Source organism: Muntiacus reevesi, chromosome 5 (assembly GCF_963930625.1).
Source record: "Muntiacus reevesi chromosome 5, mMunRee1.1, whole genome shotgun sequence".
Lineage (NCBI taxonomy): Eukaryota > Metazoa > Chordata > Mammalia > Artiodactyla > Cervidae > Muntiacus > Muntiacus reevesi.
This window is the reverse complement of record NC_089253.1, coordinates 7,158,589-7,173,403: the sequence shown is the minus strand read 5'-3', so window position 1 is coordinate 7,173,403 and position 14,815 is coordinate 7,158,589. Positions and strand designations below refer to the sequence as shown.

General features: G+C 40.4%; 1 protein-coding gene, 1 long non-coding RNA gene and 1 pseudogene across 3 annotated transcripts in view; 2 read left to right on the top strand and 1 right to left on the bottom strand.

Annotated features, from left to right (window-relative positions):
• The window catches only part of LOC136168835 (uncharacterized), a 190,612-nt gene extending 184,031 nt beyond the window's left edge, over nucleotides 1-6,581 (top strand). The window contains exon 3 of the long non-coding RNA XR_010663347.1: nucleotides 6,550-6,581. This is a non-coding gene — a long non-coding RNA (uncharacterized lncRNA). The remainder of the gene's footprint in view (nucleotides 1-6,549) is intronic.
• Nucleotides 1-14,815, bottom strand: part of GRM5 (glutamate metabotropic receptor 5) — a 585,267-nt gene that overhangs the window by 184,736 nt on the left and 385,716 nt on the right. The gene's annotated exons all lie outside the window — the stretch shown is intronic.
• Nucleotides 12,668-13,967, top strand: LOC136169515 (polyglutamylase complex subunit TTLL1-like; annotated as a pseudogene).

The window sequence follows — 14,815 nt, the reverse complement described above, 5'->3', positions numbered from 1 at the left end:
TTTTCCTGATTTGATAAAGTCCAATTCATCTATCAAGCAGACAAACTGAACTTGAATGCAGCTTATTAAAACCTTTCTCAAGCTCCCGTTGGTTTAATAGTTCCTCTCTGCTTACAAAATTCTGTGACATTTATTTCTTATTCACTGAACAAGTATTGGGTAACTTATAACTTGTTAGATTTGTGGGAATACAGAGGTCAACCAGATGACAAGATTTCTGCTCTCATAGAGGTAACATGTTGATGCTTTGCATTTTGCATTTGTCATCATATTAAAATTTGGTACCCTTTATTTATGTTTTCTCTAAATTGACTATAAATTTCATGTTTTGGACATCTTATCCTTATGTTTATTATAATGCCTTGAACATGCTAAATACTTAACAAATGTTTAACATAACATTAGAAAATTAGACTTTAAAAAGCAAATTTCAGCTTATAGAGAATTCTTTGCAGATAACTGCCTATATTCATTTGTAACTGAGAAAACAGCACTGTTGGATGTACCTTATAAAATGACTCTGAAGGGCTGAATCCATGCCCCCTCCAAACTCGTCCTCTCCTCTACCTGATGCTATTAAGGTTAATGAGTACATTCATTAGGCTGCATCTAAGCATTTTTTTTTTCAAAATCTGTTCACAGCCCACAATTATTATGGAAACTGTTGTTCTACTCATATGTAATCATCACCTTGCCAAATCTCTTACCAATAGCATTTTAACAGATATTTGGAGACTTTTTTTTTCTAATACTAGGAGTCTACTGACTGGTTATATAATATTCTTTGTGTTCCTCTCCTGGGAGAGTAAGAGATTAGGATCCCTAAAGAATAGTGAAAACAAAGAAATATACTGAGCTTTTAAATGAAAGTTCTTATGAATGTACACCAGTTAACACTAATGAATTAATTCCAAAATGAACTGCAATGTAGACTTCTTGAGAAAATGGTTAGGTTATTGACTGAAAATCGCCTTTTCTCCAGGGCTTGTAAATCTTAGTTTTTTTTCCCATTTCCCAGGATAAGTAGATGGGAATTGGAGGAGTTGTATCGGAACATGCAAAAGAAGGAAGAAATGTCAGGAATCTAGTTTGTGGACTTGTGTAAGTCAAGTGATTTCCATTACATTTGTGTTAGTCACTCAGATGTGTCCCACTCTTTGTGACCCCATGGACTGTAGCCCACCAGGCTCCTCTGTCCATGGGATTTTCCAGGGAAGAATAATGGAGTGGGTTGCCATTTCTTTCTCCAGGGGATCTTCCCGACCCAGGGATCACACCTGGCTCTCCTGCATTGCAGGCAGGTGCTTTACCCTCTGAGCCATATTGAGGCTCCGAGGAATTAAATAACCCATTCAAAATCCTACAAATCTTTCTTACTCCAACACTCTAGCATTTTCCATACTGCCTAGAGCCTCCAAAGTGATGACATACAGTGACAGTAGCTCTGAGAAATGTTTGTTAAGGGGATCGTATTTAAGAGGCATGGCAGAGAACAGCAAGCAGAGGGCAGAGCCAGGAATACATGAGTAAGATTCTCACGCTGGTGCAGTCACACCTTCTACTGCTTCAGTCAAAGACTAATGTAGATTGGTGCTGCTGGGAAGAGATCCTTAAAATATAGTTAAGATCCCAAGGGGGCTTCCCAGGTGGTGCTCCTGGTAAAGAACCCACTTGCCAATGCAGGAGACATAAGAGACATGGGTTCAATCCCTGGGTCGGAAAGATCCCCTGGAGTAGGAAATGGCAACCCACTCCAGTATTCTTGCCTGGAGAATCCCGTGGACAGAGAAGCCTGGTGGGCTACAATCCATGGGGTCACACAGAGTCAGACATGGCTAAAGTGACTTAGCATGCAGACAAGATCCCAAGAAAAGTAGCCTTGAAAGAGGGAGGTAAGTCTTAGTAGGTATCACATAATCAGGAAAGCCCCTGAAAAGTGAATGGCTTTTCCTCACAAAAGAGATTGAAACATGAGTAGGATTTGGCAGGAGAAGGAGTTGAAGAAGGACTTCCCTGGTAGTTCAACTGGTAAAGAATCTGCCTGTAATGCAGGAGACCCCAGTTGGATTCCTGGGTTGGGAAGATGCCCTGGAGAAGGAGTAGGCTACTCACTCCAGTATTCTTGCTTGGAGAATTCTCTCGGACAGAGGAAATTGATGGGCTACAGTCCATGGGGTTGCAAAGAGTGGAATGGGACTGAGCAACTAAGCACAGCACCTAGCTGCAGGAGACACCCCAGTACTGGCTCTGAAGAGGGAAGGAACTGCCCAGGAAGGAGTGCAGGTGGCCTTGAGGAGCTCCTCTTGCCCCTGGGTCATGCCAGCAAAGAAATGGAGACTCAAGCTGGATCTCAAAGGAACTGAATTCCACCAAAATTTGAATGAGCTTGGTAGCAGATTATTCCACAAAGCCTCCAGAAAGGAATGCACCTTGGTTTCAGCCTGTTTTCCCCTGATTGGAGAACCCAAATATGCTCTACATAGACTCCTGATCTCCAGAACATTCAATAGAGTATTGAAAAATTGTTCTAAGTAGCTGAATATGTGGTAATTTGTCACACAGCGATAGAGAGTTATTACTCACTCTCCACCTCTTGTCTATGTTTCCTCACTTGGAAGGGTTTGTTGTTTTTGTTCAGTCGCTAAGTCCTGTCCAACTCTTTATGACCCCGTGGGCTGCAGCACACCAGGCTCCTCTGTCCTTCATCATCTCCCGGAGCTTGCTCAAATTCATGTCCATTGAGTTGGTGATGCCATCCAACCATCTCATCCTCTGCCGCCCTTCTCCTCCTGCCTTCAGTCTTTCCCAGCATCAGGGTCTTTTCCAATGAGTTGGCTCTTCGGCCAAAGAATTGGAGCTTCAGTTGAGTCCTTCCAAAGAACATTCAGGGTTAATTTCCTTTAGGATTGACCGGGTTGATCTCCTTGGAAGGCTAAAGCATGTTAATATCAGAAGTGATATAATCTGACCTAATTCTGGGTTTGATTAGAGCAGACCAACTTCCAGAGACTTAGGGATCACAGAAAATGATGGAAGGTATTACATACAGAGTCCTTGGAACATCCATCCTGCCTCCATTTAGGATTTAAATTGAGGTAGGTATTTCCCTCTCTGGTTAAAAATTGTATCCCTCCATGGATGCTTCCTTACCATACACATCCTTCACAAAGAAGTTGAGAAAAATCATTGTAAATAGATTGAGAATTACACAATCTATTGTTTCTCTCGTCATATTAGAGCCATTTGGAGAATTGCAGCAATTGCAGCAATTGTGTAAAATGTGCAATATAGTGAACGAAATGATTCAGTTAAATAGAGAAAGCATGTTGTGAATAAGCTATTGTATCCATCACTTTACATAACCTTCTTTTTTCCTGAAAGCTTCCTTATTTAGGGTAACCTTCCAGTTTTTAGTCTTCAAACCCCATCCCACTGAATTGAACTAATTTCTTCTGTTAACTGAGCACAATGTCCAGCTGGGTAGTCAATTATTGGACATCTATTCAATTCCAAGCAGTAAGGCAGACTTTATGTTGGTGATTATAATTCCCAGTGTCCAATTTGTTTTCTTCTGCATACTCCCTATAACAGGTCACAAAGGAGTTCATAATTTCAGATCTAAGATGTTTTTCTCTTACTTTCTTCAACTTCCCCCAGTATTGGATACTGTTTATTCATTTAGCTGAATCTTGTGACCAACACCGTACATGCCAATTTTCCTGCAGAGTACTGCATAGGAGGGATAAAGAAAAGAGAAACTGGTGTTCCCTACCCACTCTTGAACATTAGATTCAGGCAAACGAATATTTACAGAGTGATAACTAGTGTGGCCTTGTGAGGTAAATATTTTTACATCTTCACATTTCACTTGAGGCAACTTCAGCTTGAAAAGTAGGCGGTAACCCTGAGTTAAAGAGGATTCAGTAAGTTCAGCCTACCTAAATCTAGAAAATAAAACTGAACCAGTACAACATATCATTGTGTTCTTTGATCCAAACCAGTATCCAAACTTTTCTGATTTTGTCCATGAAAATGTAGAGGGGGGCATATTTTAATTTGTTACACACACACATGCACCTTGGAATTCACTTCTTTTTTTTCCTTTCTGAGACTATAAATAAAGAATTACCTAAATCACTGCATTCATCTTGATAAAATGCCCATCTTTGTGGTGTTAAAATATACTGGCAGAGGTATTAAGAATCTCTCTACTGACAAGGTAACGGGCTATTAGCAGATGCTCAGGAGACTGATATCTGTACATAAACAGAAGGAACTCTTCGGTTCCCATTTTACTTGGAGGCAATATGTTCTTCACTGACCAATTATGCCCATGATGAGCACCGAAACCAAGTCCACTGTTAACTTCTCACACCTATCAGATCTGGTTTACAAATGAACACAAGCTGTAGAAGACCAGTAAATAATCAAAGATGGTTCAGGGTATGACATTAAGGTTTAGAAGTAGTCATTATGTAAGAATCCAGGTAAAAGTCACAGCCTGAAAGCCTGGAAAATGTAGATGCCACACGCCCAATAATTAATCCAAATAGACTGAAACGGTAAATCACATATTAGAAACTGAAGTACTTCCATTTCTAGCTACGATAGATTAGACAAACCTTCCTCTGAAGACAACTACAAAGGCTGGGTAAACTTAAATGTAGTTAAACTATCAGAAAGCTATTTAGACAGAACTCAAGGGACCAAAATCCTGGGGAGGAAAAAAAATGATGTACTGAGGTAAGACATTCCCTTGAGGCATGTGACTCATTTACTGAAAGACGAGGATGGCAGGTGAAGAAGTTGGACCAAAAGCAGTAGGTGAGGCTCAAGAAATTATTCTCTCATACCTGAAGCTCGGTACCCATGGAGCAGTAACTGCCCATTTTCCCCTTTCCTCCGCTCCTGGCAAGTGCCACCTTACTTTCTACTTCTATGAACTTGACTGTTTAAGGTACTTCATATACATGAAATTGGGCTTCCCAGGTGGCGCGAGTGGTAAAGAACCCGCCCACCAATGCAGAAGACATTAGAGATGCAGGTTCAATCCCTCCGTCGGGAAGATCCCCTGGAGGAGGGCATGGCAACCCACTCCAGTATTCTTGCCTGGAGAATCCCATGGACAGCGGAGCCTGGTGGGCTACAGTCCAGAGTGTCCCAAAGATCTGAACATGCCTGAAGCAACTTAGCACGTACATAAATGAAATCATGGGACATTTATCCCTGTGATTGGTTTATTTCACTTAGGATAATGTTTTCAAAGTTCATCCATGTCGTCACATATGGCAATAAGGTGCAACTATCATTGAACAGAGTTTGGCATTTCCTAAAGCAATTAAAATATATTAACATCTGATTCAGCAATCCCTTTTGTGGGTATTTATCCGAAATAATTAAAAACAGGATCTTAGTGAGATATATGCACCTGCCATGTGTTTTAAGCCACAATATGAAAATATACATTAATGTCTATCAGTAGATGACTGGATAAAGAAAATGGAGAAAGGAAAATTTGAGGTTTAATAGTTTAAAATCAATCAGTTTAATTTACCATGTTAACAAAATAATGGAGGAAAACATCTGACAAATTCAACATCATTCTGATAAAAAGTCCTCAGCAAACTAGCTAAAAAAGAGAACACCCTAAATCTGTGCATGAGTTTTTACAGTAAACATCATACACAAAATTGTTTAAAGATTTCTTCCTGATATGTAGAACAAGTGAAGGATATCTTCTCGTACTTTTCTTCAATATTTTATTGAATCTTCTAGGCAATTAAGTAAGGAAATAAAAGGAGTAAATTGTTATTATTCAAGACAAGTCGATTGTTTACATAGAAAATCTGAAATTGTATGGATAAGCTATTACAATAAGTAGTAAATGAATTTAGAAAGTTTGGTGAACATTAGTGCAGCCTGCATAAATCAGCTAATTTCTATATATCTGGAACATACAATTAGAAAACTGTTTTCAAAATACTACTTAATAGCCACCACATAGTTAGAAAAAAATCTAAGGAAGATAAATAATATTTCTCCATGCATGTAAGAGCAATTATGGAAGACTTAAATTAATAAAAGAAATGCTACATTCATAAATTAGAGGAGTCAATAAAGCACATTTTCCTGAAATTGATCTATAGATTCAATGTTATCCTAATCAAAATTCCAGCAGATTTTTTTGAGGGGAGGGAGCATTGGCAGAGACATGTGGAGGATATTTGTAAAGAAATTCTAAAATTTTTGTGGAATTTTAAAGGACCAAGTATAGTCAAGATAATACTGATAAAGAACAAAGTTGGGGAAATTAAGTATTAGGTAGTAAGACATGAAGATACACAATTTGTATATTTTCAATGATATACAATTTGTAGGGATAAATAGACTAATGGAACAGAATTCACAGGTACTTACAGAATTGATTTTTGACAAAGGCAAAACTACAAAGAAGAAGGAAAAACATTCTATTAAATAAATGATTCCAGGCAAATTTATATTTGGGCTTCCCTGATGGCTCATGAGGTAACGAATCTGTCTGCAATGCAGGAGACCACGGTTTGATCCCTGGGTTGGAAGATCCCCTGGAGGAGGAAATGGCTACCCAGTTCAGTATCCTTGCCTTGAGAATTCCATGGACAGAGGAGCCTGGTGGGCCACAGTCCATGTGGTCACAAAGAGTTGGACATGACTGAGTGAGTAACACTTTCACTTTCAAATTTATATTTGGGGAAAATCATAAAGTCAAGATCGTTAAATATATTTACAATAAGATTTATAACTTATTTTCATCAAGTGAGTTACACTGTTAACAGTTAAAATATTGGTTCCTTTTGATGAGTATGTTCCAGGTTTCCCACTTTTATGGATTTCTTGTTTCATTCCATTGTTGCATTTCTATTGTCTTGAATTCATTAAGACTTTTTATGGCCTAACATATGACCTATCTTAGAGAATTTCTGTGTACAGGAGGAAAATGTTAGAAGGAATGTTGTGTATGTGGCTGTTAGGACCCTTTGATCCATAGTGTTCAGATCTTCTGTTTCCTTATTGATTTTTCTATCTAGATGATCTATCCATTGTTAAGAGTCAGGTATTAATGTCCCCAACTACTAATGTTTTGATGTTTACTTTTCCTTTGAGTTCTGTTAGTATTTGCTTTATGTATTTAGGTGCATAATACATGACAGGTTCATAAATATTTAAAATTGTTATTTCTTCTGAGATTGAGCCTTTAATTATTTTACATGGAAATTCTTTGTCCTTTTTGATCATTTTTAACTTAGAATCTATTTTGTCTGATATAAGTACAGCTACCCCTGCTTTCTTTTGGTTATTTACTTGAAATAGCTTTTCTATGACTTCACCCTCAGTTGATACATGCCTTTAAAGCAAAACTGAGTCCTTTGTAGGGAGCATATATCCTTGGATTTTGTTTTTTCTATTCATTAAACCATTCTATGTCTTTTTTTATTGGATGACAGGTCTCTTCAGTTGTATCTGACTCTGTGACCCTATGAGCTGTAGCCTGCCAGGCTCCTGTGTGTCCATGGGATTCTCTCGGCAAGAACACTGGAGTGGCTTGCCATGCCCTCCTCCAGGGAATCTTCCCAACCCAGAGATAAAACCACCATCTCTTATGTCTCCTGCATTGGCAGGCAGGTTCTTTAAGGGTAGCACCACCTAGGAAGTCCTTTATATTGGATAATTTAAGTCATTTTTGTTTAAATAGTAATTGATCCTTTAATTTATTTAATTTTATAATTAAATAATTTAATTAATTTAAATAATTTAATTTAATTTATTTAAATAATTTAATAATTAAATAGCAATTAAATAGTAATTAATAAGTAAATAGTAAGGATTTAACACTGTAGTTTTGTTGTTTTCTGGCTGTTTTGTAGATTTTGTTCCTTGTTTCCTCTCTTGCTACCTTCCGATGTGATTTGGTCACCTTTTGTAGTCATACTCTTTGACCCTTACCAGACTTTTTTGTGTATCTACTACTGATTTTTCCTTTGTGGTTACTATGAGGGCTTCCTAGGGTAAAGAGGGTTTGAAAAAAAGAAGTGATCACAGGGTGAAAAGTAATGGACTATGATTTTCTCTAGTTAGATGCCCAGGAGTGGGATTCCTGGGTCATAGTGTAGTTCTATTTTTAGTTTATTAATGAACCCCCATGCTGTTCTCCATAGTGGTTGTATCAATTTACATTCTCACCAACATTGAAAAAATGTTCACTTTTCTCCACAAAAAAGCATTTACTGTTTGAAGATTCTTTTGATGATGGCGATGCTGACTGGTGTGAGGTGATACTCATTATAGTTTTGATTTGTATTTCTCTAATAATTAGTGATGTTGAGCATTTTCTCATGTTCTTGTTGCCCATCTATATGTCTTCTTTGGAGAAATGTCCATTTAGGTCTTCTCCCCATTTTTTGATTGTGTTCTTTTTTTGTTATTGAACTGCATGAACTGTTTGTATATTTTGGAGATTAATCCCTTGTCAGTTGCTTCATTTGCACATATTTTGTCCCATTCTAAGGGTTGTCTTTTCATCTTGTTTATGGATTCCTTTGCTGTGCAAAAGCTTTTAAGTTAAATTAGGTCCCATCTTTTTGTTTGTTTGTTTTCCGTTACTCTAGGAGGTAGGTCAAAAAGGATCTTGCTGTGATTTATGTCCAAGAGGGTCTGCCTATGTTTTCCTCTAAGAGTTTTATAATATCGGCCTTACATTTAGGTCTCTAATTCATTTTAAGTTTATTTTTGTGCGTGATGTTAGGGAATGTTATAATTTCATTCTTTCACATGTAGCTGTCCAGTTTTCCCAGCATTACTTATTGAAGAGACTATCTTTTCTCCATTGTATATTCTTACCTCCTTTGTCATAGATTGGTGAGTTTAGGTCCATGGGTTTATCTCTGGGCTTTCAATCCTTCTCCATTGATCTGTATTTCTATTTTTGTGTGAGTCTCATACTGTTTTGAGCATTTCAATTCACCCCAGTAGTTCACTGCAGCACTATTTACAATTGCCAGGCATGGGAGCAATCTAAATATCCATCAACAGAAGAATGGATAAAGAAGACGTGGTATGTATTAATAATATGCAATTATATTACTCAGCCATAGAAAGGAATGAAACAGCAATTTGCAGCGATGTGGATGGACCTAGAGACTATCATACAGAGTGAAGTGAGTCAGAAAGAGAAGAACAAATATTGTATAATATCACTTATATGTGGAATCTAGAGAAATGACACAGATGAACTTATTTGCAAAGCAGGCATAGAAACACAGATGTAGAGAACGGATGTACGGATACTGGAGGGGGTGAGAGGGGTGGGATGAGATGGAAGAATGGGACTGACATGCATGCACGGCTGTATATAAAATACATGGCGAATAGGAACATACAGTACAGCCCCGGGGACTCTCCTCAATGCACGGTGTGACCTGAGTGGGAAGGAAACCCAACGAAGAGTGGATATGTGTACACACAGCTGGTTCACTTTGCTGTGCAGCAGAAACGAACACAACGTTGTAAAGTAACTCTACTTCAATGTTTTTTCTTTAAAGCAGGACACTGAGGTCCCAATGCTCCCTCTTCAGCCATGAGAACAAGGGAATGACACGGAGACAGAAAGAGACCAAGCAGGTTTATATATTAACCACAGAAAGAGACCTTCACATATGTCTTAAGATCAGTTGAAATAAATCTGACAGACGTTGAAGATTACATACTTTTGAATACATTTAGCTCAGTGGTTCAGAAACTATGTAAGAACAAAATAATTTTAAAAATCAAACATATTTCTAGCTGCCTGTGCACAACGGAGCCAGCAAGAGCCAGGAACTGGTGTTGTAAATGCTAACAGGTCAGAACAAGTTCAATACACTTTTAAAAACTTTGGCAAGATATAACGTATAAACAAAGAAATAAAAGTTGCAATGGAATAAATGGAGGTAAATACATTTTTTAAAAAAAGAAAGTAATGGACTAAAGTAAGAAATACTATTTTAGAGGTTCAAAGAGACAGTGTTATTGATTAATATTCTTTGGAGTGTAAGGCAGGAAAAGGAGTCTAGAATGACCAGATCTTCTTACTTGAGTGATTAGTGCCATTTACTAGTGAGAAATGTGTGTTAGGGTAGTTCAGTTTTACATATGTTGACTTTGAATAATTTGTGAGACCTTCAAGTGGATTATGTCAAGAATACAGTTACACATAGAATCTGAAACTTAAAGAGAAATCTGGCCTGAGATATTTCATTTAAATGTCAACAAATTGATACTTGGTAGAACTAATAGAAGAAATGTGATCACCCAGTAAGAGTGTTCTGCATGATACAAGTTAAGTCGTAAGTGTAGAAGTCCAGATAATACAAATACTTAAGGAATATGTAGGAAAGAAGATACTGTTTTAGGAACCTGATAAAGGAGAGATATAGAGGGGAGAGAATACAAATGGAGAGTAGTGAGGGGGAGCAGAGTGCTACCACAAAGCCAAGAATAGGCAAGAGCTTTACAAGGGACAAGACCACTGGCAATGTCAGATCTAGCAGAGGACACAGGGTTTAAAACTGCTTTTAGAATCTGGCAGCACAATTGGGAAGTTATGGTGGAGAGGTAAAGACAGAAGCCAGATTTTACTGGAGGAGGCACTGGAAGAAGTGAGGAAGAAGACAGAGCTGATGCGGATCATGACAGAATAGAGCTGTATGTTTTTTTCTAGTAATACTACACAGTTTAGAAATAGGGCTGCAGAGGTGAATTACAGAACAGATTTTGCTAAATGATCAGGTTTGTGAGAGATTTGATGATCTGGCTGAGAAAGTGGTTTGAATAATTAACTGTGGCATAGGATCCTTAAAGTCTGACTGGCCTGGGAAGAGCTAAGATACTGGGGAAAATGGAGAAATTGTAAAACAAGGGCATTCTCTGAGAGCAAGGGCATATGAAAAGGCAAAGAAAATAAGAGATGGTAAAAGCAAAATCAAGAGTTGATAAAAGGGTGCTTATTCAGAGAGTTGTTGTTTAGTTGCTAAATTGTGTTTGACTTTTTTTGTGACCCCATGGATTGTAGCCTGCCAGGCTCCTCTGTCCATGGTATTTTCCAGGCAAGAATAGCAGAGTGGAATTTCCTCCAGTAATTTCCTTCTTCAGGGGATCTTCCCAACACAGGGATCAAACTGATGTCTCCTCCATTGGCAGGCAGATATCACTGAGCCACCTAGAAGCCTCTATTCAGAGAGCAGGATACTGGAATTATGATTTTTAGGTGATGCAAGAATTGAAGATGTGCCATTCTGCATGGGGCAACATAGATTGGACACTTATTTCCTTACCCATCATGCAACACTATTCTTTTCAATAAAATTTCACTTCAACAAATTCTCTTAAGCACCTACAGATTATGTTAGATTAACAGAAATTTTGCTTGAACAGGCATCAGTAAGCAAGATTTTAATAACAAGGAAAAATTTTGTTATTATTCTTACTTGTTCATTTGTTGAGTTGTTTTAACCCAATCTGATGCTCATTTGATGGACAGAAAATTTTTGTCTAACCTGGTATATGATCCCCTGGTCTTCTCTGCTAACCAGAAAAGCACTGATGGTATCTGTTTAGCAGAGCACTTGGGGTTTTGCACAAACAAGCACATGCATCGATACACATACTAACACATGCACAAACACTTATATACTTGCACATGCATACATGGATTCAAATACACTTTCATAAGGAAACAAAACCTGACATTTTCACCTCATTTGAGATATTATTCCTCATAGGATACTTTTGAAATGGGCAAACAGAAAATCATTGTTCCAAAGAGCTGGGACAACATGATGATCTGCAGTTGTGAAATTACTGGCAATGAGGAGTACAAGATTTTAGTCACAATTCAATACAGAAGGGTCAACAACAACAACCATGTAATCAACATTGTGAATTGAGGCAGTTTACTCATTTTGCTCTGGACCTGTGTCTCTTATTAAAGTCGCCCTAGAGACGCCTGGCAACTTAAAAGTAATTTATTTCTGAGAAATAGACTCATTTCTTCCTCATCTTATCAAATTCATTTATTACAGATGTCTTTTAGGTTAATGAAATCATTTTTCTAGTTTGCTATTGCCCCTAAATGGTTTAAATGTACTAGCTGTGCATGCCTGAATATCCAGTTAGAGCAAAAGTCATGTTTCAGAGGTAGAAAGGGAGGGGAAAAAGCAGTCAGGGAAATGTTATTTTATGTTTAGTAGAAAATACGAATCAGACAACAAGAACAGAGAAGAGGTGGACAGGGCCAAATGGTGCATAATTTAATATCTGTAATTTCAGACCAAGAAATACCTCACTATTAAGACAAGGAGTGTAATTGTCAAGCATCTATGTGGGACTGTGTTGCAGCGTTTGTAACAAGCAGATGTGAGGCCAGGATCATCTAGAGAGAAGCACTGGAGTGCGGTGGGCGGAGGGCCGGCCCGCGCCGGGTAAGCTGGCCCTGTCCTCCAGCGATGGCTGAGTGGGGCTGGGGCTGGAGGCGGGGCCGGGCCGCGCGCTCCGCGCTCCCGGGCTTCACAGCGCTCTGCCCACCCGAGGCAGGAGTCAGGGAGACTGCAGAGAAATCAGACATTCCTGTTGGCGCCATAAATACCTGTGGATTATGGCAGGAAAAGTGAAGTGTGTCACTGACATCGAGGAGTCGGTGCTGGTAAATAACTCTGAGAAGAGGGGATGGGTCCAAGTGACAGAAAACGAGGACTGGAATTTCTACTGGTGTCTGTCGCCGGGCCTCAGGAAGACTTGTACAAGGATGAGCGTGCAGACCATCCACAATGCCTTTAGTGTCTAAACTGGCCACTGGCTCTCAGATGATCAAATAGCCAACCATTTCCCGAACCACTATGAGCTGACGCGCGAGGACCTGATGGTGAAGAACATCAAGAGATACAGGAAGGAGCTGGAGAAGGAAGGGAGCCCGCTGGCGGAGAAGGACGAAAGCGGGATGTACCTCTACCTGGAATGTGTCCCCGTCACCTACATGCTGCCCGCCGACTACAATCTGATCGTGGAGGAGTTCCGGAAAACCCCTCGGGTACCTGGATTATGAAACCCTGTGGCAAAGCCCAGGGAAAGGGCATCTTCTTGGTCAGCAAGCTCTTGCAGATCAAAAAGTGGTCCCGGGACAGCAAAACATCTTCGTTCGAGACTCGGCCCACCAAGGAAGCCTACGTGATCTCTGTGCATTAACCACCGGTTACTGATCGTCGGCAGGAGGTTCGGCCTGCGCCTGTATGTCTGGCATCTGCATACCGCCCGCTGCACTGCTCCACGTGTAAGCTTGGACTTGGCCGCTTCAGCACAGCGAAATGCACCCCGAGCACCGGTGAGCTGGACAGCATGTTTGTCCACCTCACCAGTGTCGCCGTTCAGAAACACGGGGAGGACTACAACCACATCCGGGGGGCGAGTGGACCGTGCACAACCCGCGGCTCTACCTGGAGAGCACCCGAGGCGAGGAGGTGACCAGCAAGCTGTTTGAGGAGCTCCGCTGGATCAGCGTGCAGCCCCCGAAGGCCGTGGCGCCCGTGAGGAACAGCGACGAGCACTGCTTTGAGTGCTGCGGATACGACATCATCATCAACGACAAGCTGAAGCCTGGCTGATGGAGGTAAACGCGTCCCCATCCCTCACCTCCAGCACGGCCAACAACCGAATCCTGAAGTACAGCCTGATCAGCGACACCCTCAACATCGCGGGCCCAAACGGTGGAATTCCAGGCTGTAAATGGAACAAGCCACCCCCAAAGGAAGTCCTCGGCGATTATGAAATCCTGTAGGACGAGGAGCTGGCGAGGGCGACGGGCTGACCGAGAGCTGAGAAGTCGGCCGGGCCAGTCGCTGGGGCCCAGAGGGAGCCGACTGAGAGATGCCGGGGGGACCGTCCTCAGCACCGGGAGGTGACCGCCGGCAAGAGCAAGTCTTACAGCCCGGACCGGTCAGAACCTGTCACCGCGCTGGACTCGCCGAAGACACCTATTTTGGAATTTCCTTTTTCTAGAGCTATTTTTCCCTTTCCTAAACCCTGTAAATAAATAAAGGCACTTCTTTGAAAGGTTAAGAGAGAGAGAGAGAGAGAGAGAGAGAGAGAGAGAGAGAGAAGCCCTGAGAAGACTCAGAGAAGTATGGGGGAAGCTTGTCATCCATATGGTGGATCTAAGAAATATCAGTGCAATGGAGACTCATTCTGCACCACGTCGGGATGGGGAAGGGGTGCTGAAGGTCACTGACCTCTGCTGCACTGTAGACAGCTGACCACTTTCTCCTTGAACACCTCTTATCCTGTGCTAACATTCTCTTCCTGACCCGCTCCTCACTGCCCCCTGCCTTCTTGATCCTCTGAGCAAGCCTTTCTGCCTACACCTCCACCTTATATATTAGTGCTCATTGGGGTTTTATCCTTTTTAAATGGAGATATAATTGACATTATATTAGTTTCAGGTGTATAACATAATGATTCGATACTTGTATACACTGTGAAATGATCTCAATGTCTAGTTACGTCCATCACCACACAAAGTTACAGAATTTAGTGTGTGTAACAGAAACTTTCAAGATCTATTCTCTTAGCAACTTTCAAATATGCAAAACAGTATTATAACTGTAGTCAAAACGCTATATATGATGCATTATCCCCCCATGACTGACTGACTTTATAACTGGAAACTTGTACTATTTGACTCCCTTCACCCATTTCACCCACCCAAGCCACGCCCACCTCTGGTGACCACCAGTCTGTTCTTTGTATCTAT